Source organism: Odocoileus virginianus, chromosome 11, assembly GCF_023699985.2.
Source record: "Odocoileus virginianus isolate 20LAN1187 ecotype Illinois chromosome 11, Ovbor_1.2, whole genome shotgun sequence".
In the NCBI taxonomy this organism is placed as follows: domain Eukaryota; kingdom Metazoa; phylum Chordata; class Mammalia; order Artiodactyla; family Cervidae; genus Odocoileus; species Odocoileus virginianus.
The window spans coordinates 19,807,328-19,831,701 of record NC_069684.1 but is presented as its reverse complement, the minus strand read 5'-3'; the positions used below and the strand labels follow the sequence as shown (position 1 = coordinate 19,831,701).

Genomic DNA, 24,374 nt, shown 5'->3' with positions numbered 1-24,374 from the left:
TATGTGTAGGACACAAAAAAGCAGGAATGCTTTCATTAACCATTTAGAAGGGTTCCCTGAAACCCATTGTCATTCTAGGTAGTGTAATCAGTCACACAAGAGGTCTAAACAAATTTTCAATAAACAAATTCTCAATGTCACAATGGCTTTAGAGGATCTCTCTCTCACACACACACACACACACATACAAATGCAAACAGACCTGGATGTCCCACATTTACTTTTGGAAAGTGATTCAGGCAGACAGGTTTTGCCCACAAATAGATATCTGCTTCAAGGGGAGAGGAAGTCCAGACCTTTTTCTTGGGCCAAGAAAGATGGGCAGAAGAGAAACCAGTCATAATTCTACTATGCTTTATTTGGAAGTAGGTTCAAATGACCTAATGGGTAGATCTTTCTCTCTTCTTTACTTGTAACTGTAAACAGGTAACTGGTACAAGTTTGAAGTGAGACTTTTTATAACATATAATATCTTCAATTACTGCAATACTACGAAATTTATCTTTTTGAAATTTTCCTTGAGAATGGTGAATTAGAGTTATTTTAGTTATTTCTACCTTTTTCTCTGAAAAGAGAGAAATATGAGAAATGTGTAACTTTAGACCTACAGAGAAGAATTTGACCAAGGGTATGGTGGCTCAGATGGTCAAGCGTCTGCCTACAGTGCGGGAGACCCAGGTTCAATCCCTGGGTTGGGAAGATCTCCTGGAGAAGGAAATGGCAACCCACTCCAGTATTCTTGCCTGGAAAAACCCATAGACGGATAGGCTACAGTCCATGGGGTTGCAAAGGGTCAGACACGACTGAGCAACTTCACTTTCACTTTCATCTTAGAACAAGGTCTAATACATGCTTTATGGTTAAGCATTAATTGTCCTCAGTACAGATTGTATGCTTGATAATGTACTAAGCATTAAGCAGTTAGAGAACGTATTGAACAGGGATGAAGGGCACAAGTACAAACCTAAACTGCCTGGGTTCAAATCCCCTAAGTAGCTCTGTGAACTTGAGTAATTTTCAAACCTTCTCCAGGCCTCAGTTTCCTCAACAATAATATCGGGTTAAAATGTTACCTATCTCAGATGATTGTTTTGAGAATTAAATGAATGCCCCCGTTTCCTCAGCTGTAAAATGATCTTTTGCTCACAGGACAGTAATAGGGATACAATGAGTTGTATGTGTATAGTGTTTAGCAGAGGGACCTGCCTTATGGTACAACTTCAATAATGTGCTCCATTTAGCAAGTAAGGAAATAAATCTGCCTTAACAATACAAAATTAAATGCTTATTTTACTTTCACACACCATATTACAACTGGGAATTTGAGGATTTAACACACAAATTGAATGTTGAAAGAGAAACAGACAAGGCATTAACTTAAAAGAGGAAAGTCCCTAGACATCTTTGTATTCCCTTGTACAAATTACATATTAAATATAATGGGAAAGGATAGCAAAGATACACAAAGAAAAATGATTCTCTAATTTTTAAGTAAAGCATATCTCAATTTTAGTTCTTAGTTCAACTCTTAAGAAATGTAATGGCAAAACAAGTTCTCCATTATATCTTATATTAGTTCTCTGGCTTAGCTCTAACTTGTTGAGAGTAAGCATGTTATGGCAAGACACTAAATCTCCCATAAAATCTAATCTTTTTTTTAATTGTATAATCATGATTTTTAAAGTTACATATTCTAGATTCTAAATGACGCTAAACCAGGTTAATGTGGCATTAAATCATCCAGACTAAAAAATAAAGGAAGCTGTCAGTTATCTATATTTCTCATAAAACACCAAAGGAATTGAAAATTTAGAAACATTTCTATGATTGACTGAATTTTTCAGTTTTTATTTAGACTTTTTTCTTCTTTTTTTACTGGCCATGCCACAGGGCCTACGGGATCTTAGTTCCCTGACCAGAGATTGGACCAAGGCCCTTAGCAATGAAAGCACAGAATCCTGACCACTGCACCACCAGGGAGTTCCCTGTTTAGACATTTATCGTAATCAAGAAGGCATATATTATATAAACAAAGCGTCCAAAGCTAGTTCTGGTTTTTTAATTTATCCAATGTAAGTTATTTTTTTCTCTTTATTTCTCTAATTTTCATGCTAGCGATAACGAACATTATAGTGAACACCTATAGTTTTCAACTGCTCAGAGCCACTCATTATTTGGAGAACTGTCCCTTTGTACTTTATTAGAGCTTGGGGAGTGGGGGGAGCTGTCATCTGCCACCCACACTCCCCTATCATGCTGACAAGTAAGCAAATTAGCCCTGGATACAGGTATATGTAAGGCTGAGTTCCTTTTCTGTTCACCCAAAACCATCACAACATTGTTAATCAGCTATACCCCAATACATAATAAAAAGTTCAAAAACAGACAAAAGAATAAGAACTGACTGAGGTCACATAACACCTAGGTTTAGGATCAATCTGTTAACAACCATAAATATAAGTTATAAACACTAGTAACCCACTGGAATCTGACAAGAAGTAGGCCAATTTTTGAAATTATTGAAATAAAATAAATTAGTCCTGGCTAATCAAAATGGTCCAACTTTCCAGGTAAAGTGATTGGTTCAGGGGTAGACACACAACCCAAGAGGAACCAGTCAGAGTCCTTCCCTGGGACTTTTCAGCTAGAGCTGGAAGGGAAACCTGCTGTCATTTGTAGACCCGTGGGCTGAAAGGATGTGCATCTGGAGTGCTACCTTCTCATCTGTAGAAGTTGATGAATTCAACAAACCAATACGAGAAGATCTGGGAGATGGAAGGATGGGGCTTGATTATATAGCTTGGCCCCTAGATGTAACTCTTGTCTGACATCATGTCCTCACACCCCCACATATGTGGGTGTGTTTTAAAGATAATTTGAGTTTATAGCACTTACAACTGGAGGAGTCCTGGTAAGTACAGACGTCTTTCTAATTTATTCATAGGTGCAACCATTCACCATGAAAGTGAATATATTACAATGAAGTACATTAAAAGTGTGGTCTAGGTGTCACTTGAACCCGGCTAGTATAACACGTGGTTGAGAGCATAGTCTCTGGAGTCACCCTACCTGCCTGCAAAACTAAGCATCACCTAGGGCTGAGAAGGGCTACCCTCCCAGAGGGCACACGGGCTCTCCAGTTGCCATAGGGATGGCCTCACACACCTGGAACCAGCGCTGCTTGCCATTTATCATTGCAAGACACTATCATCTTTCTTTGAAGTGTGTTACTAGAAATGTCAGCCATTCTTTGTTTTATCATCTGTACAATTCTGTGAAGAGAAAGGTGGAATGGGAGAACCAAGAAAAACAGGAGCCAGTGTTTTTGTCCATGGATGGGTGGAAGATTGTGTCTGTGAAGCCCCTATTTCATGCCTTTTCATTATCTATTCAGGCCCTGCAAAGCATTTGCTCTCACCACCCTGGTTCAGTGGCCAGCTATGGTAGAAAATCCTCTTTAACACTCCTATAATTTTTTCACATGTATGTTATGCAGCCTGGAATGTGGAGATCCATTTGTGTAGGGTGCCTGGATTCAGAACCCAACTCCATCACTAACTGTAGCACAGTGACTCTGAGCAAGCCACCTAAATTTTCTGTGCCTGTTTCCTTATTTGTGGAATGTAGATAGTATAGCACCTCCCTCCTGGGATTGTTGAGGATCTAAATCGTTGATGCATGCTTAGAATAGTGCCAAGCACAGCACTACTTAAGCGTCAACTCTTATTGTGCTTAGGTGTTCATACATCATTTAAATCGGATTTCCTTCTCACTAATCTGTCTGAGGACTGCTTCACTGAGGGAGTGGAAGTTTATTGAGATGACCCAGGTGGGGGCTCGGGGACTAGAGGAGTTGGAGACAGGGGATGGAGTGAGATGGGTCAGAATGGAGAGGATAAAAAAAAGCTCAGGGCTTTGCAGAGAGTTTGATGAGATCCTGAATGGGATGACAGGTGGAGTCTATGGACACAGAGTAAGGGACACTAGAAGATAGTAGAGAGAAAAAGGAAAGGAAGTGAGGGGGTGCCTAAATATTGGGTTGGCCAAAAAGTTCATTTGAATTTTGGTATAAGATATTAAGGGAAAACTCAAATGAACTTCTTGGCCATCCCAATAAATTGTACATATTTCAAAGCTTTGTCTAGTGTTGACTTGCATCCAGAAAAGGGGAAAAGTAATTTCTTTTTCCTCTCTTTCACTCTTAGACAAATATCATAATTTAACAGCATTATAAATGAAATAGAGTGGTGTGGACAAACCTGAGATCCCAATCATCATTTATACTCTTTCAACAAGAAATCTTTTCTGAGTCCTGAATACCAGGCTTCAGCAATCTTCTGGAGCAGGATCCATTGTAAGTTGGGGCTGCCTGTTTGCTGGGAGGGGGGTGAAGAAGGGAGTTTACAACTGGGCAGGTCAGATAGAAAGCCAATGTCTCACAAGAGAAGAAACTGGAGCTTGCAGTGGTTGAGTTGTCTGGACTAGCGACACAGCTAGTTCTAGAGCCCAATCCTCAGGTCTCCGAATTCCCAGCAGAGATTGGATGACCACCTGCCAATTTTCACAGAGGTATCCAAATACTAGGCTTGAGGAGGTAGAAGAGGGGAGAAAAATTAGACCCCTAAGTCTTCCAAACTCAAGATTCAATTATGCTACATTGCCCAGTTTTATTTTATTTATTTTTTATTTAATTAGAAGCTAATTACTTTACAATATTGTGGTGGGTTTTGCCATACATTCACATGAATCAGCCATGGGTGTACATGTATCCCTCATCCTGAACCCTCCTCCCACCTCCCTCCCCATCCCATCCCTCAGGGTCATCCCAGTGCACCAGCCCTGAGCACCCTGTCTCATGCATCGAACCTGGATTAGCAGTCTATTTCACATATGATGATATACGTTTCAGTGCTATTCTCTCAGATCATCCCACCCTCGCCTTCTCCCGTAGAGTCCCAAAGTCTGTTCTTTACATCTGTGGCTCTTTTGCTATCTCACATATATGTTACCATCTTTCTAAATTCCATATATGTGTGTTAATATACTGTATTGGTATTTTTCTTTCTGACTTACTTAACTGTGTAATAGGCTCCAGTTTCATCCACTTCATTAGAACTGATTCAAATGCATTCTCTTTAATAGCTGAGTAATATTCCATGGTGTATATGTACCACAGCTTTCTTATCCATTCGTCTGCTGATGGACATCTAGGTTGCTTCCATGTCCTAGCTATTGTAAACAGTGCTGCGATGAACATTGGGGTAGATGTGTCTCTTTCAATTCTGGTTTCCTCGGTGTGTATGCCCAGGAGTGGGATTGCTAGGTTGTATGGCAGTTCTATTTCCAGTTTTTTTTTTTCCCCAGTTTTTTAAGGAATCTCCACACTGTTCTCTATAGTGGTTGTACTAGTTTGCATTCCCACCAACTGTACACTCCCCAATTTTAGACTAGACATAGTAAGTATCAATCACATGCTTACTTTATCCTTTTGGTACTGCAACAATCTGGATCATAATCATTCCTCACTGATGAAGATAAACTTGAAGTACAATCAGCCATGAACTTCCAGGAAGGTTTAGCACCTATGAGGCCCAACGGTAAACAACTTTGCCTAAGGAGTATGTGTGTGCATGCATGCTAAGTCGCTTCAGTCATGTCCAACTCTTTGAAACCCTGTAGACTGTAGCCCGCCAGGCTGCTCTGTCCATGGGATTCTCCAGGCAAGAATACTGGAGTGGGTTGCCATGCCCTCCACCAAGGGATCTTCTCAACTGAGAGATTGAACCCACATCCCCTGTGTCTCCTGCATTACAGGCAGATTCCTTACTGCTGAGCCACCAGGGAAGCCCCTGCCTTAGGACAGTGATAGGAAAAAGTTTATGTTTTCTTTACTTGCAAGCAATGGCCCAAGATCAATGATGCCATTATTCTCTCTACCTGACTGCTGTGGAATTAACCAAGAGAGGTGAAATGACCAGCCAACTCACCACAAATTTTGTGTGGCAAGAAGCTAGAGCAATGATCAAAGAGCACTATCCTTGGACGTCCTTGGTGGTCCAGCAGCTAAGACTCATGCTCCCAATGCAGGTTTCAATCCCTGGTCAGGGAACGAGATCCCATGTGCTGCAACTAAGAGTTTACTTGATTCAGATAAAAGATCTTGCATGCTGCAAGGAAGACAGATGATCCCATGTGCCACAACTAATACCTGAGGCCGCCAAAAAAACCAAGAAACTCTCCCCTTTCACTGTTTAATGGGGCATAAGCATCAGTAAAACAGAATCTGATCAATTTTAACATCAGCACAATGAAAAAGTAATAGCACCAAAAGGCAATAGTGAGAATGCAAATCTTTACAGTTACCTCTATGTTGGTTTACTTATGCAGCAAGAGTTAGGTGAATTGCTAAGAGAATAATGACATTCACTAATAGAGCTTTACTAGGCACCAGATGCTATGCTAGTCCCCTAACCTATCATCTCTGAACCTTACATGGAGGTTTTATTATCCCTGTTTTTCTGATAAAGAGCTGAAGCTGAGAGAATTTCAGTGACCTGTTTGAGGTCCCCTAGCTGATAAGGAGCAGATGGGTTTGATGTTGCCGCCCTGTGTGAGGCAGCAGCAGCTAGGGATTTTCACTACTAGTAGAAATGACCAAACTATAAAGAAGTTGTGGTGCTGTGGATAACTTGATTGGGCTATAAGAATTCCAGGAACAACAAAGTTGAATTATAGAGTAAGGGAGATGTTTTAGTAACATGAACAGTACAACAAAGGGAGGAGAAAAATCTCTTCTATATCACAAACCATTGTTGATCAAAAATCATGCCTTTAAGAAACACTTTAGATTAAATCAGTCATTTAGGAAGCCATTATAATGTTTTCTGTCTAGGAGACAGTAAAGTAGATTGGTTAGGACCATGCACCTGGAGCAAAACTGCCTTGAATCAAACCTGGTGCTGCCACTTCCCAGCCATGTGACCTTGAATTAGCTACTTATGTTTAGTACCTACCCCACAGGGCTGCCATGAGGGTTAAATGATTAAATACACATGAAATGCTTAGAAAACACCTAGTCCATGAAAAGCATATGGTCAATGTTAGTCAATACCGTGTGCAGAGTAGTTATGAATGGTGTGATGAGATTGAAGGCATGGTCCCCACTTTCAAGGAACTTAGCAATGAGCTGGGATGAAAAAGCATCTGCTAATAATGTGTCTCAAGAGCTGGTACAACATTAAACATCTGTTGTCAAGGTATACGCTGTTGTATCACTGAAAAAATTTCCAGTAAGTATTAATAATGATAATTAAGAAAATAAAAGAGAAAGTGAGCCATGACTTAGATTTTGAAGAAGCTGATGGCTCACCAGTAGAAAAAATTTTATTCCAGGATTCTGGAAAAGTGACTTGTCCATTATCATTATTGTTCCTCTTTATCTGTTAGGTATTTAATGATAATCTTCTCTGTGAAAGACGCTGGGATAGTGGTAACAAAGGACTACAAATCCGAAGGAACTCTTATCCTCAAGGAGCTTAAGATCTATTATAAGAAGTTACATATTAACAAAATTCAAGGTAGAAAGTGCATTAAAGGCATCACCAGTTGTTAATACGATAGTTTCTAGAAGTTCTATTATGTACTTTTTTTTTAAAGTGTTAATCTAGTACACACAGGAGCCCAGATGCCAAGTGCAATAATGAACATGAGAGAGATCTTGTTCTTTTAGGAGGGGCCTCCTGGGTTACAGTAGGAATGGGGAGCAGTCCTCCCTAGGAATCCTCTGCAGGATGAGAAATTTAATCAAGGTACAGAGGCTGAGGATACCTCACTAAATGGGCAAGAGAATCAGGATGAGAATTTATTAAATTACCTAGCAAGATCATCCATCTGGCCCTAATTCTTCTCTCTCCAGCCATGCCTCCCCTCAGTCTCACCATGCTTGAAAGGTAGATTCATTTTGGGAATAAATACTAGATAAGAGATTGTGAGTCATATAGACTGATACTTCCCACTCTAAGAACATTTGTTTTAACTAGATAAAGCAGTTTTGTATCTAGACAATTACCTTTCAGATTCCTCTTTTTTATATTTTTTCCCATTATTACATCTGAACAGGAATTTTCAGCATGTTACAGTTTTCAAGTTGATAGCTCATTTTCCATTGGCTACACTCTTTAGTTTCTTCCTGATGACATTCCGTGGGGAATCTTCATTTCTTATAAATCTGGCTAGAGGATGGGTTATGTTGGAAGGCTTCCTGTAGAAAATAAATACCACTAGGGCTTCCCTGGTAGCTCAGATGGTAAAGAATCTGCCTGGAGTGTAGATCTGGGTGTGATCCCTGTGTAGGAAAGATCCCCTGGAGAAGGGAATGGCAAACCCACTCCAGTATTCTTGTCTGGAGAATTCCATGGACAGAGAAGCCTGGCGGGCTACAGTCCTTGGGGTCTCAAATAGTCAGACATGACTGAGTGACTAACATACACACACAGTAGTTGAACTATTAATACTTTTTTACCTGGAAATTTCATCTTCTTTCTGACTTTTTGTCTCTTATCTCTTGTCCCAGATCTCGAATACTAATTTTAGGTTTGACTTCTGTTTGCTGATTATATAACAAATTCTATTTGGTTAATTGAATAGGATTTATAGTTCACGTGAAACCTAGCTCATTTGTCGCTAAGCACCACTTTGGCTGTCCCTAGTGTGTTATATGAAGCCTGAGAAAATCACACAGTGCCTCGCCTAATGGAAAGAGATGTGTACAGGTAACATCAAACTGAAATAAATATGAAAGGGAATGAAAGTTAGGAAAAAGCTAATGTTTGTAAGAAGGATAGGGTGTGGAGTTTTGGGCTTCTAGAAGGGTTATGGAGGTTGAAAGATGACTGGTTTTTCAGTCACCTTCCTATGATGTGGCAGGTTGAGTGTAGAGCCTAAAATGGGTTTATCACATGAATCCCTCTAGAAAGAATAGGTATGCTGATTAAATGCTGCCCAAGTAAGTTTGTGTGAATTCCCTTTCTAGGCAAATTGGGCCCTGATCAGTGTTCAGGAGCCTGCCCGTGTCACGGGCAGGCAAGGCTAGCCCAGGGGTTGATGAAGCAGAGATTTGGAAGGCATCTAGAACCAGGTAAACACATCATTGACCTGATATTTCTAGACAGTAATTTGGAAACAAGGAAAAGGAAATGCAGACACTGTGATTGTACCAGTCTTACAACTTTAACCTAGCACCAAACATTTGAATAACATTGGTGATTTAGAAAAGTGCTTAGAAATGAACATTATAACACATAACAAAGAATATTACTTATAAAACCTGACAGAAACACTTTTCAACTTTTTTTTTTTACATTTGTAATATTATTTACTCTTTAGAATAATGACATGAGGAATGACATGGGTATAGTCTTCTCAGTACCCCATCTCTCCAATTCCTAAACTTTACAGAGTTCTGCTGTGCAAATCAGCTGGTTTCTTTTTGCCTTTTACAAAGGTAACTAATTGCATTTTACTCCACTTACTTAAATCTGTTTATCCTTTATTTTTTCATCTTCCCAAAATTTTTATCCATTATCCTTTCTTCTTCCATTCTTTTTATACTTTATTGTAATTTTAGGTGAATTTTGGAAGGTAGCAGACATAAATATGAATATTCAGTTCACCAAGTTTATAAGGTAGTCAATAAATTTGTTTTTAATTTATCAGAAGCCTTTTCTTTCTTGTGGTTATATTTCAAAATTAATAATGTTGATAAGGAAGAAAAGTACCAAAATATAAGTACATCTTGACAAGTATCAATATTTATGTTTAGGTATAATTTGACCCCAAAGCCCATTAGTTTTAAAGTGATTTTATTTTAGTTTCAGCATGTGTGCTGGTAATGTTTATATTATAGTACATATTAGTAAATTGAAAACAATTTTTTGAAAAGTGACTAACAGACTGTTCTTAATGAAATCATGATTTCCAACTGCAGTCACAGTTTGAAAGTCAATCTATAACTAGTTTTACCACCATTTATACTTTCTCAAGTTCAGTTCAGTTCATTTCACTCAGTTGTATCTGACTCTTTGCGATCCCATGGACTGCAGCAAGTTAAATATTCTTAATAACCACTATGTTATAGATACAGTGACTTTTAAAGACACATATAATTGCCAGTATTCAATAATGAGTTTCAAATCTGTATATGCTAAGTCATAGTGATGAAAGTCTCTCTGGCTAAGTCAAGTCTCTATTAAATAGAGTAAGAGTTATATAAAATGTATTGGTTAGTCTAACAGAGGTACAATTAAATGCTTATGTTACTAATTTTCAGAAGGAGTTAGAATATTTCTTTTTGGAATATGAAACCACAGATAGAATTGCATCTCTCCAGGGAAAGGACTCATTGGTTATGCAGTAAGCATCTCTCATCTGTAACGTGATAACCAACTTTATTACTACACTCAGTTCAGTTCAGTCATGCAGTCATGTCCAAATCTTTGTGACCCCATGGACTGCAGCATGCCAGGCCTCCATGTCCATCACCAACTCCCAGAGTTTACTCAAACTTATGTCCATTGAGTCAGTGATGCCATTCAACCATCTCAACCTCTGTTGTCCCCTTCTCCTGCCTACAATCTTTTCCAGCAACAGGGTCTTTTCTAGTGAGTCAGTTCTTCACATCAGGTGGCCAAAGTATTGGAGTTTCAGCTTCAGCACCAGTCCTTCCAAAGAATATTCAGGACTGATTTCCTTTAGGGTAGACTGGTAGGATCTACTTGCTGTCCAAGGGACTCTCAAGAGTCTTCTCCAGCACCACAGTTCAAAAGCATCAATTCTTCAGCACTCAGCTTTCTTGATAGTCCAACTCTCACATCCATACATGACTACTGGAAAAACCATAGCTTTGACTAGACAGACCTTTGTTGGCAAAGTAATGTTTCTGCTTTTTAATATGCTGTCTAGTTTGATCATAGCTTTTTTCCAAGGAGCAAGCATCTTTTCATTTTATGGCTGCAGTCCCCATCTGCAGTGATTATGGAGCCCAAAAAAATAAAGTCTGTCACTGTTTCCATTGTTTCCCCATCTACTGCCATGAAGTGATTGGACTGGATGCCATGATCATAGTTTTCTGAATGTTGAGTTTTAATCCAACTTTTCACTCTCCTCTTTCACTTTCATCAACAGGCTCTTTAGTTCTCTTCTCTTTCTGCCATAAGGGTGGTGTCATCTGCATATCTGAGGTTATTGATATTTCTCCTGGCAATCTTGATTCCAGCCCAGCATTTTGCATAATATACTCTGCATATAAGTTAAATAAGCAGGGTGACAATATACAGCCTTGCCGTGCTCCTTTTCCTATTTGGAACCAGTCTGTTGTTCCATGTCCAGTTCTAACTGTTGCTTCTTGACCTGCATACAGATTTCTCAGGAGGCGGGTGGTTTGGTATTTCCACCTCTTGAAGAATTTTCCACAGTTTGTTGTGATCCACACAGGCAAAAAGGCTTTGGCGTAGTCAATAAAGCAGAAGCAGATGTTTTTCTGGAACTCTCTCTTGCTTTTTTTGATGATCCAACGGATGTTGGCAATTTGATCTCTGGTTCCTCTGCCTTTTCTAAATCCAGCTTGAACATCTGGAAGTTCATGGTTAATGGACTGTTGAAGCCTGGCTTGGAGAATTTTGAGCATTACTTTGCTAGTGTGTGAGATGACTGCAATTGTGCAGTAGTTTAAACATTATTTGGCATTGCCTTTCTTTGGGATTGGAATGAAAACTGACCTTTTCCAGTCCTGTGGCCACTGCTGAGTTTTCCAAATTTGCTGGCATATTGAGTGTAGCACTTTCACAGCATCATCTTTTAGGATTTGAAATAGCTCAACTGGAATTCCATCACCTCCACTAGCTTTGTTCGTAGTGATGCTTCCTAAGGCCCACTTGACTTCACCTTCCAGGATGTTTGGCTCCAGGTGAGTGATCACACCATTGTGGTCATCTTGGTCATGAAGATCTTTTTTGTACAATTCTGTGTATTCTTGCCACCACTTCTTAATTATCTTCTGCTTCTGTTAGGTCCATACCATTTCTGTCCTTTATTGAGCCCATCTTTGCATGAAATCTTCCCCTGGTATTTCTCATTTTCTTGAATCTAATTTTCTAGATCTCTAGTCTTTCCCATTCTATTGTTTTCCTCTGTTTCTTTACACTGATCACTGAGGAAGGCTTTCTTATCTCTCCTTGCTATTCTTTGAAACCCTGCATTCAAATGGGTATAGCTTTCCTTTTCTCCTTTGCCTTTAGCTTCTCTTCTTTTCTCAGCTATTTGTAAGGCTTCCTCAGACAACCATTTTGCCTTTTTGCATTTCTTTTTCTTGGGGATGGTCTTAATCCCTGCCTCCTGTACAATGTCATGAACCTGCACTCTATCAGATCTAATCCCTTGAATTTATTCATCACTTCCAGTGTATAGTCGTAAGGGATTTGATTTAGGTCATACCTGAACAGTCTGGTGGTTTTCCCTACTTTCTTCAATTTAAGTCTGAATTTGGCAATCAGGAGTTCATGATCTGAGCCACAGTCAGTTCCTGACTGTGAGCTAGCAAAAACTTTGAAGAACCAGAGTAAGCAAAAACACTAAATGACTCCAGTTTCACTGTTGAATTTTATACGCATATCTCTTGATATATAAATACAGAGAGAGATATAGAAGGATATTCTTTAAAGTATCTTTTATAATATCACTTCATAAAGGTGATATGGTAGAAAATTAACTCCTGTAATATATTTTAAAATTTTCTACCATTTTCTACCATATCACCTTTATGAAGTGATATTATAAATCTAATGCTATTTTTTCCCACTTAACTTTCCTCATTATTCTAAAAGTATTTTGATTTTTGAAAGCAGTTTTACTCTGGAACTCATGAATAAGCTTCTATAACCAAGCTGAATTCTAGGAAAATACTATTTTAAAATTAAACATATATTGGATATCTCATGTCAAATTGTTCATACTATAAAATATATTCAGTAAGTATTTTCCAAGTTTCATTTATGTACATGACATTGTGCTGTTTATTGATAAGAATATAAAAGAAGGTATTTAAAAATCCTAACAGATGATGCTGTTAAAGTGTTGCACTCAATATGTCAGCAAATTTGGAAAACTCGGCAGTAACCACAGGATGGGAAAAGGTCAGTTTTCATTCCAACTCCAAAGAAGGGCGATGCCAAAGAATGCTCAAACTACTGTACAATTGTTCTCACTTTCCATGTTAGTAAGCTTATGCTTAAAAACCTTCAAGGTAAGCTTTAACAGTACATGAACCAAGAACATCCAGATGTTCAAGCTGGATTTAGAAAAGGCAGAGGAACCAGAGATCAAACTGCCAACATCTGTTGGATCATAAAGAAAGCAAAGGAATTCCAGAAAAAACATCTACTTTTGCTTCATTGACTACGTGAAAGCCTTTGAGTGTGTGGATTACAACTGTGGAAAATTCTCAAGGAGATGGGAATACCAGATCACCTTACCTGCTTCCTGAGAAACCTGTATGTGGCTCACGAAGCAACAGTTAGAACTAGACATGGAACAAATGACTGGTTCCAAATTGGGAAAAGAGTACATTAAGTCTGTATATTGTCACCCTGCTTATTTAACTTCTTTGCAGAGTATATCATGCAAAATGCCAGGCTGGATGAATCTACAAACTGGAATCAAAATTGCCAGGAGGAATATCAACAACCTTAGATATGCAGATGACACCATTCTTATGGCAGAAAGGGGAGAGAAACTAATGAGCCTCTTGATGAGGGTGAAAGAAGAGTAAAAAAGCAGGCTTAAAACTCAACTTTCAAAAAACTAAGATCGTGGCATCCAGTCCCATCATTTCACAGAAAATAGAAGGGGGGAAAGTGGAAGAAGTGACAGATTTTATTTTCTTGAGCTCCAAAGTCACTGCAGATAGTGACTGCAGCCATGAAATTAAAAATATTTGCTCCTTGGAAGGAAAGCAATGACAAACCTACACAGCATATTAAAAAGCAGAGACATCACTTTGATGACAAAGGTCCGTCTAGTCAAAGCTATGGTTTTTCCTGTAGTCATATACAAATGTGAGAGATGGACCATAAAGAAGGCTGAGTGCCAAAGAATTGATACTTTTGAATTGTGGTGCTGGAGAAGATTCTTGAGAGTCTCTTGGACTGCAAGGAGGTCAAACCAGTCTAATGTAGAAGAAATAAACCCTGAATATTCATGGGAAGGCTTGATGCTGAAGCTGAAGTTCCAAACTTTGGCCACCTGATGCTAAGAACCAACTCATAGCAAAAGACCCTGATGCTGGGAAAGATTGAAGGCAAAAGGAGGAGGGGGCAGCAGAGAATGAGATGGTTAGATAGCATCACCAACTCAATGGACAGGAATCTAAGCAAACTCTGGGACATAGTGAAGGACAGAGAGGCCTGGCATGCTGCAGTCCATGTGGTCTCAAAGAGTCAGACACAACTTAGTGACTGAACAACAAGTGTGTGGCGTGGTGATAGGTGGAGAGTGGACTGAGGTTATGGAAGTCCCTGATGCCTCCTTGTTGAACCATAAAGAACTGAGGATCTTTCAACTGGCAAGTAAGGATGGAGAAGATTTGTGACATAATGAAAACAGTGAAGGAGGAAAAGTGAGCAAAGAATAAAAAAAGGGTGTAAAGAGTAGTTAAATCTAAGAGAATAGTTAGGAATACCTTTCTACATACATTGTTTGAGCTTACAGTTGCAAAACAGTATGCAAATAAATGATAAGGATCAAGAATAAGTGGCTAAATGTTAAAGTAGGGAAAAGAGTAAACATTCATTCTAAAGCCTGGAAAAGAGAAGAAGTGATAGGAACAGTAACTGAATAAAGAAAAGTTTTCAGGTTAAAAAGAGAGCTCTTTGTTGTGCCATGCTGTGCTTAGTCACTCAGTAGTGTCCGACTCTGTGAAGATTCTCCGGGCAAAAATACTAGCATGGGTTGCCATGCCCTGCTCCAGGGGATCTTCCCAACCCAGGGATCAAACCTAGGTCTCCCATATTGCAGGCTGATTCTTTACAGTCTTAGCCACCAGAGAAGCCCAAGAATACTGGAGTGGGTAACCTATCCCTCCTCCAGGGATGCCGACCCAGGAATTGAACCTGGGTCTCCTGCATTGCAGGTCGATCCTTTATCAGCTGAGCTACCAGGGAGGGAAACCCTTAATTGCTGTAGTTGCTTTTATAAAAGCTATCATGCTTCTCGTAAAAAACAAAAACAAAACAACAACAACCAAAAAACCCACAATGACAAAAGCAAACAATGGAAATATACAAAGTAGAAAAAGGAAGTCCCCTTCTCCACCCCTAATTCTATTCCCCTGGAGTAACCATTGTGACAGCTTTTCTCTGCTGATTTCTATGTACCACCAACTTAAAAGGAAATGGGAGACTCACGTACACGAATCCCTTCAACTTGTTTGGGCTCTCTCCCATATTGGTCTATATACAACTATGTTTTCATGTATGCAAAGAAACAGTATAATTGTATTTACCTACCCTTTTATTGATAAATATTAAGTATTCCAATTCTTGCTATTACAAGCAATATTAAAAGAGCAGTCCTAAATATTTCTTTGAATGTCGTCACAGTATTTTTTTTTTTTAAGACAAGTAATATCTACATGTGAAATTGCTGGGTCAAAAAGTATGTACATTAAGATTTCCTTAATTTTGGCAAACTGTCCACCAGAGGGATATGCTCACTTAAACTCCTGCCATCAGGTTATGAGACAGTCTGTTGCCTACATTCTGGCTAAACTTGAACATTATAAGTCTTATTAATGGGGCAATCTATTAGACAAAACATGTCTTGCTTTAATATCTCTTTCTCTGGTTGTCAGGAAGGGTAGGTGTATTTTCATAGGTTTTATTTTTATTTTTTCTCCTGTGGTTATTTCAGTTTTTTAGAGATTGAACTGATGATGAGTGTCCTCATCTAGATGTCCATGGAGGCAATTAGACGTGTGGACAGAGGTCTGGGAGACTTTCATCAGTGGAACAGTGATAGTTGAAACAGTAAGGCCATAACAATTCCCTGTATAATCATAAAAAAAGGGGAATATAAGAACCATAGGAAACAGCGTTAGGAAGGAGGAAAGAGAAAGTGGTAGAAACTGAGCAGTAAGCTCAGATAGAAAGCTCAGCAGTTGTAGAGACTGAAGTAGAATCAAAATCGTGCTCTGACGTGTTAACTGGTTCAAGAGTTTAGGATAAGTCTTGAATCTCTGAGCCACAGTTTCCTCATTTATGAAATAAAAAGGTTGGATAAGATGACTCTTTAATTATAAAATTCATTGTTTCTGTAATTTTAACTCAAGAGGTGAGACAATTTCATGGAAGTAATCCATTTTAGAAAGCATGTGGGATTTGGCAGTAAGGTGGCCATTTAAAATAATTAGCATGCTATACAGTCTATGGATTGCTTACTTCTGTCACTGCTGCTTTTATTTTAATTCTTTTTTAAAAATCCTTTTATTTGAAAAAAAAGCATTTTATTTGGAAATAACTTCAGATTTATAGAAGTTACAAGGAATAGCCAAGCAACATTTATCCAGAGTCACTTTTTGTTAACACTTCACTTTTTTATTACTTTTGTTTTTCTCTTCTCTCTCCCTCTCTCTCTCTCTTTATATATATAAAATATACATGGGATTCCCTGATGGCTCAGATGGTAAAGCGTCTGCCTGCAAAGTGGGAAACCCGGGTTCGATCCCTGGGTCAGGAAGATTCCCCTGGAGAAGGAAATGGCAACCCGCTCCAATACTCTTGCCTAGAAAATTCCATGGATGAGAAAATTCCATGGATTTATATATATATATATATAAATATATTTCTCTCCTCCAATCATACATAGATCTTAGCCCATTACTCCTAAATATTGCAGTATTTAGGGACATTATCACAGTATAGTTATGAATTTCAGTGATTTTAATGATACGATACATTAATCAATCTAACATCTGTCTTCCATTTAATATAATAATTTGCTTTATAAAATTTTCCCCCTCCATTTAAGGATCCAACCTAGTATCTCATATTGCCTTTAGCTGTCATGGTTCTTTAGCTGGAATATTTTCACAACTTTTGCCTTTCATGGCATTGACAAATTTGAAGAATACAACTCCTACCCCCTTTAAAAAAAAAAAAGACAACAATCCTCATTTGGGATTTATCTGATATTTCCTCATTAGATTCATCATTATATTTCCTCATTTCCTCATTAGATGCTGCGTCCTCTGGGAACTGCATCTTGACACAAAGAACGTCCATCTGTCCCTCATTTGTGATGTTAATTTTGATTACCTGGTAAAGGTTTTGTTCAGTTTCTCCAGTGTATAATTACCGTGTTTCATTCCTTGCAACTAACAGGATATTTCTAGGAAGAATTCTAAGATGACCCAAATATCCTGTTCCTCATCAAAATTTCTCTCCTACAGTTAATGCCTATTGATGATTCCTGTCTTACCCAAACTCTGCCACTGTGGTTGCAAAATGACTGTCCAACTCCAGTACTCCCCCCACATTTACCTGTTCAAGTATAAGCAAGAGTACGTCCTTCTCCACTGATTAATCTGTTTATTACTAGTGTGGATTTATGAATTCCTATTTTTTTTTTTTGTTAAATTTTTGGCTGTGCTGGTTCTAGCTACAGGGTGGGGGAGCTGCTACTCTTTAGTTGTGGGTGTGCTGGCTTCTCACCGTGGTGGAGCACGGCTCCAGGCGCTCTCAGGCTTCAGTAGTTGTAGCTCGTGGACTCAGTGCAAGCTCGGTCACTGTGGGACGTGGGGCTTAGTTGCTCCGCAGCATGTGGGATCTTCCCAGACCAGGGTTCCAACACCACGTGCCCCGCATTGGCAGGCAGATTCTCGACTAATGGACCACCAGGGAAGTCCTCTAGCCTTAATCTGAATGGAGGGTATATGAATATGAGGAAACTCATATCAGAGTTGTTTTAGCATTATCTGAGTTTCTTTACTCCTACCTTTTAAAAAATATTGGTTATTTGGCTAGCATGACAAGACAATTCAAATGGAGGTGTGCATGTGCACACGGGCAATGCTGCAGCAGCAGGGCTGCAAGAAGGGACGGCAGGAGGATTGATCATGAGGACTGTCCGGCTCAATTAGACTCAAAGGAGTGTAAGAACATAGTAGGCCATGATTATTTATTGTAGAGTGAAGGGTACTAACTACTTCTAAGCTTCTGGGGACATCCTGGTATTATAGCTTTTGTTTGATATAAGACACTTCTGGGTCATTTGGAATAGGTTAAGCTACACCATATTTTATTAGTTTCAGGCCGAGAAGCAAGTGGTATTTCAGAAAAAAACATCAATACAAGCGGGTTAAATGAAACTGTTACTAGTACTTGAAGATGAAAACCTCAGTTACCTAGAAAATCTAATTATGTTCAATCCCTTGCTGCCCTCTTTCCTTATCCTGTCATATAAATAAGGCATTACTGAAATTGTCCTTAAAATTAATTTGTATTAGTTCATACAAATATTTATTTACATACTAGTTTGTCTTCCTAAGAGTTGTTCCAGGGAAACATTAATCTTCACGAAGTAAATACATCCCTGCTGATCCATACCCTGCAGAGTTGCCCTTGTGACAGATAGCTCAGTCATAAAATAAGTCCTTACTGGACAGCAAGGAGATCAAACCAGTCAAACCTAAAGGAAATCAATCCTGAATAATCATTGGAAGGACTGATGCTGAAGCTGAAGCTCCAATACTCTGGCCACCTGATGTGAAGAACTGACTCATTGGAAAAGACCCTGATACTGGGAAAGATTGAGGGCAGGAGGAGAAGGGGATGACAGAGGATGAAATGGTTAGATGGCATCATGGACTTGATGGATGAGTTTGAGCAAGCTCCGGGACTTGGTGATGGACAGGGAAGCCTGGCGTGCTGCAGTCTATGGGGTTGCAAATAGCTGGACATGACTGAGCGACTGAACTGATGCCTTTTGAAATTTGTTGCTCATATTTGAATGGACGGGTGATTATCTCTGTTCTTTGTATTTTATTATCTGTGGCATGTGTCTCTTGATTTGGGAATTGTGGCAGGCTCTTCCAGTAACTTGGTGTCAAGTTTTCTGGAGAACACCTGTCTATTCCTTCAAACCCCTGTGCATTTGAATTTTGAATATGCTACTCTGCCTATACTTTCAGTCAGAACACTACAAACATAACAGATCTTTTCAAAATGTCCAGCCGGTAAAGATATTTGAAAAAAAAGATTAAAGCTTAGGAAAACGACAGAGATACATGTTATTACTAAAATTCTGTTGGTTGTAAAAGAATTAAGTGTTACTGAAATAATAAGCTTTCTTATGCCACCAGTTCGATTTTGTTTTGACAGCTGTAATGACAAGAGCTATTTGTTGATTCTTTTTTACAGTGGTGGTCTCATCTGTGAAACTGCTTGTTCTACATCTAAATGAGTTCCTTGGCTTACACCTTGGAAATGAGATTGATGGACAGTAATAAAACTGTTACATAATGGTGGTTGTTCTGAAACTACTTTTAAGCATATTGAATTCTTATTGATTTCTATTTTAAATAATGGCATTTCTATTTTATACAGTAGTACTTTTTGTTATACTAAGACTTTGTATATTTCTTGTCTTTTGGCAAAAGCAAATGGAAAACATAAAGCAACTCAGGAAAAAAAAAAAAGGCAACTCAGAGAACTTAACCATGATTAAAGATGCTCTGATAAAGAAAATCTGCTGTTCTTCCTCTTTGGATGTAAAAAGTCACTGTTTCATTTGCATATCAATGAATAGGAAAGGACACTGACTTCCCAAAATAATTTCCAAGCTTTGGGGAAAAAAAAAAAAAAACAGACATTGAGAGTGACCTTTTTTCTGTATTTTTATACACAAATTCTTAGTCTTAACGAAATTTGGAAATTTGAACTTAACACAACTCTAAAGGTTAATAAAATTACTATTTTACAGGTTATCAACATGAGAAACAGATTTTGAGTAATTATGCCAAACTCAGAAATTCAGTATGTTAGAATTTAGTATCTCCATGGCCTAGCTTCATGAGTCACAGGACTTTTTCTCGAGTCCAGATGAAAACTTCATTGCTCTTACAATAAATTTTTAAAAATTATTGGTAGATGTAGGAAGACAGGCTCATTTGTTTTTATAAAACCCTCCTAGTTTTATTCCTAACTGTGTAAAGTAATCAAAACCTTTCTAAGTGTGAAGGGAAGAAATGAGCTCTGAGTCCTGTTTCCTGAAAGCCCATTTCTTTTTCTCAATCAACCCCACCAGGTGAAGAGTACAGAGTAAAGGCTTTTACAATAAGCCTTTTTCATTGCGCAAGTCAGATAGTGTGGTGCAGGCAGTTCCGAGGTTGGGTGATTCCGAGGCTGGAGAAATCTGTTTCAGCTAACTCATGCAGAGTCAATACTGTCCATAGAAAATGGAAAACTTTGGGAAATTACAGCAGATTCTAGCTCAGATCTTTTCTGCAGGAGCTGGGTTATGTCCACACTGAAACCACCAGCGGGTAGGAAACGAGGATCCCCACTGGGTTCATATCACTCATCATTCCCTCCAGCAAACAGAAGAGACTGTGACGGTCTGCCTCACTTGAGTACAATGGAGATAAAAAATACACAGTGTGTGGCCTGACTGCTGGTAGAAGTGGGACAGTTTCTGCAACAGACACTGGCAATGATACTTCTCCAGCCAAGGGGAAGGTCCTGCAAAGGTGAGAGAATATAAAGTAACTCCTGAAAGCTTCCCACATACCTGGAACTTGAAGTTATCTCCTCCATGTGGATACTGGATGTATGAAGTTCAACTTCTGGCTGTTGGTTCCATTGCAAAGGCTACTATCAGAATTTTCTCTTTTATGAGTCGCACTATGTTGAGCAAGGAAAAACCCTAATCGAAATTTAAAGTTATTACAAGACAATTACACAAAATAAAATTCCCTGTTGTTCCTCAGTTTTCCTATTTTTTTTAAAAGCAGTGATAATGGTATTTATATACACAGATCTATATTGTTGAATTATTACTGTGGGCACATAACCTTTTCCTTACTCTCTTACTAACAATTTACGAAGATTAAAGATTTACCCAACTAGAAGGATCTGTGCTAGTTCTGTTTGCCTGTTGTTTCTTTGGAACTTGAAGCAGTTAACATCTGTGGAAAACCTTCCTGTATACATCACACGTTCTCCCCTTTTCACCATTAGTCTGTCGACTTTTTCTTGGTCTATTTTCATTTGAAAGTTTGGTTTCTCTGCTTCTCCTAGCGATTTCATCATGATTTTTTTAAAGGACTTTCTTTGAAAGTAAATGAAATAAAAATGAAAAGAACATGAACTTTACCTATCCTTTTTTTGTTTGCTCTTTAACAACTTTGGGTGTGGGTAAGGGGAGCGCTGTAAAGAAGTAATTCTATTTATGAGACAAGGGTTGAAGGGCATACTAGAGTGAAGGGCAGTCAAGGGAGGAAATAATTAGCATCCTACAATATACACGATTAATCTGTTCTGTTTAGGGGTTATTAGAGAGGAAAGAAAGTAAATGGGAAGGATTTTGTCGCTTTCCTGTTTTATGGGTAATGCTGGTTCACAGTATTCCTTTCACATTCTACCATACATTGCCTGGAGACAGAGAGAGGCAGATCATCCAATAAACCATCCATTTCTAAATGGTCTAATGATAACATATACAAAGGTGGCTCACCTTCCATTTATAGTCAGACTGCATCAAATGGTGTTAATTCTAAATAGGCCACCCCGTATAGTGCATCCGAAACAACACTCTTCCACTGTTTAGCGAAATCCATTCCTTTTTTATTCACAGGAAATATTTAATATTCCAGAATCTTGTTCTTGCATTCAACGTGAAAATACTGCTCACCTGGACCTCATCAATCTGAGGCCCATGGGATGCCAAAGTCCCTGTCATCTGCTCATTAAGCCAAGGGCATCACACAAAGGCCTACTTCTAACACCTCCTGAATCTTAATGCGAGAGAGTATTGATCTCTGTAATTTATGATCCTACGGCAGTGGGGTGGCTCTTCACATGTGGAACCCCCTCACTTGTGCGCAGTGACTTCAAAAAACACCTCTGGCGCGGGCAGGATATTGGATCCGGGAGCCGAGGGTTTCCAGACTTCGTTCTCTGGCCTTAAAGGTAAGGTGCCAGGCGCTGAAGGCGGCGGCCACCGCAGCAGATTTCACCGCGGAGGGCCGCGAGCGCGGAGCCGGTGGCCCGGCTGCCGCGGAGGCCCCACCTGTGCGTCCCTCCAATCCTTCCCCGCCCCCTCGTTTGGCCGGTAGCGGCCCCTCCTTCGGGCGGGCGCGGGGCGGAGGGACTGCGGCTGTGGACGCGCGCCGCGGCCACGGGCCCCCGGGGACAGTTGGGCTCGGCCCGGCAGAGGAGCCGCTGGCGGGGGCGCGTGCCAGGAAGACCCCCGCCGGCCGCGGCGCTCGGGGCCCGCGCGAGCGCGCTCGGTTGGTGCACGAGCGCGGCTCCGCCCCGCCCGCTCGGCGCGCGCCCCCGCCCGGCCCGCTCTCCTCCCCCACCCCCGGGGCGGACGGGGTGGATCCAGCTCACTCCCCTCCCCCGAGCGGCCGCGGCGGCGGCCGGCGCTGAATGAGAGACGCCGACTGCTCGGGTCGCTGAGCGCTAGCCTAGGCGGCGGCGGCGGCGGCAGCAGCAAAACGGCGGAACGGGAGGCCAGCGCCGTCTTTCCAACCTCCGAGGCGTCTGCCGGGGCTGCACAGGTCGGTGTCCTCGCCGCGGGCCTGGTGTGGAGCCTCGGTGGGCGGTGCGGGGGGAGGGAAGGTGGGTGCGCTGCGCCCCCCGAGCGGCGCGGAGCCGCAGCGGCGGCGGCGGCGGCGGCGGCGGCGGCGGCAGCAGCAGCAGCAGCAGCAGCAGCAGCGCGGGGAATGGCGGCGCCCGGGGCGCTGCGGTGTGTGTCGTTCGCCCGGCCGCGGGCCCCGGGACTGCTCGCCCTCGGCGAGGAGAGGGGGTTTCGGGGCTCGGGCTGAGGGAGGAGGGGGCTCGGAACCCAGGGCCGCGCCTCCCTCGGCGGCTCGCTCTCGGCGTCAGGAGGCGGCCATGGGGTCCCCGCTCCGGGTCTCTGTCCTGAGGCCGGGGGTCAGCCCGCCTCGCCTCGCTTCTCCCCTGGGTGGCGGAAGCCCCCGGCCTCCGCCCGCGCTGTCTTGGCGCCGAGTGGCGCCTCAGCCTCCCTTCAGGTGAGCGGAGCCGGGGCTCCGGGAGCCGGAACCCGCCGAGCCGGGCCACACCCCCTCCCCGGCCCTCGCAGCTGCGACCCCGGAGCCCGGCCGTCCAGCTGGCCGCCTTTCGGACCCGCACTCTCGCGGTCAGGGTGACCTGTTGCGGAGCGGCCCGCAGTCCGAGTCGCCCGGACCCGGAGGGGACCGGTTCTGCGCTGGCCCCGCGCGGCGGGACGCGGGGCCGGGGGCCGCTGCCCGCTGCCGGAGATCGGGTGTGCTGTATTGCTAGGAGCGGGCATGCTGAAAAAATAAGAATAAAAAAAAGAGGTTCCCCCACGGGTCTGATCAAACACTTGCAGAGCGGGGATATCTGTCTGCAAATATCCGGGATTCCATTGCAGTATCGGATTAGGTAGACTCATAAACACCATGCTTTGGAGGTGATTTGAGAGAAACCCGAGCCAGGAGTGAGGAATTGTTATCTGTATCTGGAAAATAACCTTAAACCTGTGCTGAGCTAAATTATCTCCCCACCTGCCCCCATCAAAGCTCTTTTCCTGTAGCTGTGTGTTGTGTAGACGCAGTCCAGTTTCACTGTACGTGGGCGTGTTTGGGAAGAAGCTGCGAGCTGATAGGAGGTACCTTAGTACAAATGTTAATTTGTTTTACCCAGGAGGGTTGAGGGAGGAGGAAGAAAAGGCACTGATGTTGGCTGTGGAGGAGGGGCCGTTGAAACACTAAATTTCTGTTGAAGAAAGCTCTAAAAAGAAATACAGAGTACCTGGCCTTTAAGATGGTTAAGAAGGAAATACAGTCAGCAGTTAATTGAGTTTTATCTTTTACATGCCCAGGATTTTAAAATTTCAGCGCTGTAGTTGCTGTAGAGAGCTTTGTTTTCGTACCGGTGTTTGTGAGTTGATCGTGGTGTTTTTCTGTATTCACCATCAAGCCAGCTCCGTCTCTTTGAAGATGAATGACCATCAGAATTTTGGGAAACTTTTGGATCTGTGCAGCATAGTATTACAGTCATAGATCATAGCTTGCTAGCCCTAAAAGCCTATTCCATCCAGATAATTATGGTTATACAGTG

The 24,374-nt window shown here is 41.1% G+C and overlaps 1 protein-coding gene and 1 long non-coding RNA gene across 3 annotated transcripts in view; one reads left to right on the top strand and one right to left on the bottom strand.

The window, feature by feature from the left end:
- Positions 1–22,598, bottom strand: part of LOC110121618 (uncharacterized) — a 34,847-nt gene extending 12,249 nt beyond the window's left edge. The window contains exon 1 of the long non-coding RNA XR_011490285.1: positions 20,836–22,598. This is a non-coding gene — a long non-coding RNA (uncharacterized lncRNA). The remainder of the gene's footprint in view (positions 1–20,835) is intronic.
- A 54-nt stretch (positions 22,599–22,652) lies between these two features.
- Positions 22,653–24,374, top strand: part of RALGPS2 (Ral GEF with PH domain and SH3 binding motif 2) — a 155,477-nt gene continuing 153,755 nt past the window's right edge. Inside the window, exon 1 of one of the 2 annotated variants that reach the window (XM_070474019.1) lies at positions 22,653–22,828. The gene's annotated coding sequence lies outside the window, so the exon portion shown is untranslated. The remainder of the gene's footprint in view (positions 22,829–24,374) is intronic. The other variant, XM_070474020.1, reaches the window with a different exon arrangement.